Source organism: Lupinus angustifolius, chromosome LG11, assembly GCF_001865875.1.
Source record: "Lupinus angustifolius cultivar Tanjil chromosome LG11, LupAngTanjil_v1.0, whole genome shotgun sequence".
In the NCBI taxonomy this organism is placed as follows: Eukaryota; Viridiplantae; Streptophyta; class Magnoliopsida; order Fabales; family Fabaceae; genus Lupinus; species Lupinus angustifolius.
Window position 1 is genome coordinate 19520155 of NC_032019.1, and position 3373 is coordinate 19523527.

The 3373-nt window shown below is 38.2% G+C and overlaps 1 protein-coding gene across 1 annotated transcript in view; it reads right to left on the reverse strand.

The window, feature by feature from the left end:
• Positions 1-3373, reverse strand: part of LOC109360140 (extensin-3-like) — an 8447-nt gene that overhangs the window by 619 nt on the left and 4455 nt on the right. The gene's annotated exons all lie outside the window — the stretch shown is intronic.

The window sequence follows — 3373 nt, forward strand, 5'->3', positions numbered from 1 at the left end:
TGAGATTACAAAATTGATTTTTGCATCTCATTTGCCTTCTCCTTTCTCCTCTTGAATTATAAATTGAAATTATAAAACGTACTTAAACAAAGCTTCTATGAACTAAGAACAAGAAGAGAGAATTGTGTTTCACTTCAAGGAAGAAGAATTTCAAGGCAAGGTGATATGATTTTTGAATAAAATGCCTTCCTATTTATAGAGTTCCCTGCCACCGTTGAGTTGTCTAGTTGCACCGCTCAGCAGCTGACCAAACCCTTCAGCATGGGTTTGGTCCCTTGGTGAAGTAGCTTTGTCACCTCCTTAAGCTTGACTCACCAAAGCTAGTTGTGAGCTATAGGACCAACTATGGTGAGCTACTCCTGAAAAGCCTATGGTGGGCTACTTGAAGTGATGTCATGCATGACTTCATGGTTGCTTGATGGCTAAGTCAAGTCTGGGTGCACACCGCTAAGGACACATGTGGCACCGCTAAGCTGCCTGTTGAGCAGCTTTGACCATGCTGACTGAGACGTGGCTTGGTGCTTGCTGACCTGGTCAGGTGTCTGGTTCACCGCTGAGCTCCTGCTTGAGCAGCTTGGGCATGTGCCAGGCTTGTGTCTGACTGTGCCAAGCTTGAGTTCTGACCGTGTCAGATTTTGTCTGGTGCTAGGCTGAGCGTTCAAGCAGGTCCGCTCAGCTGCTTGCTTGAGTAGCTTGGTCTATGCCAGGTTGGTGTCCAGGTCAGGCTGGTGTCCAAGTCAGCTCAGCGTGGCTTGGTCCGTGCTCAACTGCTTGCTTGAGCGCCTTGAGTTTGACTTATTTTTCTTCTTGGACCATGAGTCTTTATTCTCTTTTCTTTTTCTTTCTAAATCCTATAAAACACATAAAAAGAAATACAAACACAAATATACAAGATTGTGGTATTTTATCCAAAAAGTATTGTTTTAAGTTGGTTTTTCTCAATTAAGCTTAAGATAAGTGCCATAAAAGTGTATGAAATTTAGGTATGTTTGGCACTTATCAGAGGATGTTTGTACTCTTCAAAACTTAAAACTTTGGTTGTCCTCAAACAAAAGGTAAAGGTTATCCGAAATCCCATTTGGCTAAGTTTAATAGATGATCAACAGGATTTCAAATGTTCATAAGCATGTCAAAAATTGATTTCAATGAGGTTTTCATGATTTGTGAATTTTGACACATAATGCTTCAAACAAGGAATAAATGCTTTTGCTTATAAAAAATGTTTAACAATTTACCTAAGCAAATATTTTTCTAACCAAAAAGTGTTCTTTGCATACAAGTTCAAAATTGAAACTTTTGAAGGGTAAGTGTTTCACTCAATATTTCAATCATTTGTTTGTAGTAATTTGAACTTGTTCTTTGTCTCACCTATTCTTTTAAATTGCATAAATAATCAAAGATCACTAAGGTCTTTATTTTGATTTGGATAATGGTTTTTCTAGATTTTCAATGTTAAGTTAAAAAGAGAGCGTTTTTTAAAATTTTCTCAATGAAGCATGTTACTCTTCTTTTCTCCATTATTTTTCCCGACTTCTTTAACTTTTGAACATTGACTTCTATTTTTCTCGATCTCTTTTTGTTTTCTTTTTCATTTGTAAAGAGATTGAGTTTTTCTTTCTTTTAAGAAGCAAAGTCGACCAATTTTTGTAACACCGCGAATTTTATGATTTTGAATTATAAGATTTTATTAATCATATTTTAGAAAATGAATTTCTTGGAATTTTCGGTAAATAATTAGACGAAACTCTAGTTGTTATAGTCTTGAAATTCTATTGCCAATTTGGTGGTAAATTTTCATGATTTTCGGAGACAGTTGGTTTCGGACCATTGTGGGGGTCGAATATCACCCGGTACGGCTCAAAAAGTGGTTTTTGAGTTCCGTAACTCGGAATCGAATTTCGATCGCACCGCCGTAATCACCTTTCGAGTCAAGATAGACCCTGATTTGGTCCATAACTATTTTCTAAAATATTTTCACTCGGAATGCCGAAATTTGAAGTTCCAACCGTAAAGTAAAATTGGGCGATCATTTTTGGCTACTCGAATATTGGCCGACAATACTCGAGCATGGTTTTAATCGCGCGCGTTTCACCGAAGTCGTCGTGTCGCATGAGTCACTTCACAAAATCTAACTACTAAATCTTATAGATTTGCCTTGATTTACTATCACCAAATCCCCTAAATCACTCTCTTAACCCATGATTCACTCACCTTCTTGGATTTGATAGATTGCCTTGGGAAATGGGTTTAGAAATAAGATTTCTCCCACCCCACAACTATATGAATACCCATGTATCTTCGTGCACAAACATTTTGCAAAAATTTGGCAATTGGAAGATTTGAGAGTAAGTCATCCTTTCTTCTTCATTTTCTTCTTTTAAATCTTCAATCTCTTCACATTCAACCAATGGATGTTGATGATTTTGAAGTATGTTGTTCATGAGTATGTTAAGAACATATTCAACCGTTGAAATTTTCTAAAACACTTTCTAACTCATTTTGGAAGCAAAACCGAAAATGAGTGTTCTTGAACTCATGAAAAATGTGTTTTGAAACCATGAACAAGTTGTTTTCAAGAAGTTATTACATTCTTTTAATATATGAATCTTTACTTGTTTAAGCCTTTAACCATGGCTTTGGACAAGTTGGAAAATGGATGGATGAAAGAGTTTTAAGTATTTTAATAGTAAAAAGTTTTAGAAATATCGGCAAACTAACGAGTTTTATTATGGTAGTTACGAAGATTTCCGGCATTTGAACCTTGCAACCCAACCGAACCATAGTGATTTCGTAAAGCACGCTTCATTAAGGTGAGAGAGAACACATCGTGACATAGTGGTGTCCGAATATGACACCCGGATCTCCTAAACCATCTCAAAGGTTTTAGGGTTAACTTGGGTTTTAAGAAACCCAAGATTTTTATGTTTGAATGCTTTGGAATATATATGATTGTTTGATGAAATGTGTTGAATATTGTATATGAATATTGTTGGGAACTTTTCTGTGTGCAGGTGTTTGAAAAACCATGTTTAAATGTATTTTGGTTGTCGAAAAGGGCAAAATTGGTATTCAGTCCAAGTCCCTGTCGCTTGGGCGAGCACAGCCCCGCTTGGGCGAGGGGAAGTTTTGGTTCTGGAAATCCCTCGCCTGGGCGACAGAATCTTGCTTGGGCGAGCAAGCCTCGCCTGGGCGAGGAAGGGCCTCGCTTGGGCGAGAACGCATAGGATTTTGATAAGCCCCTGGAACTCTCTCGCTTGGGCGAGAGATGTCTTGCTTGGGCGATAGTACCTTCGCCTGGGCGAGGAAGGCTTCAGTTTAGTTGAGCTTTAAAGATGAACTGTCGCTTGGGCGACTAGTCCCTGCTTTGGCGAGG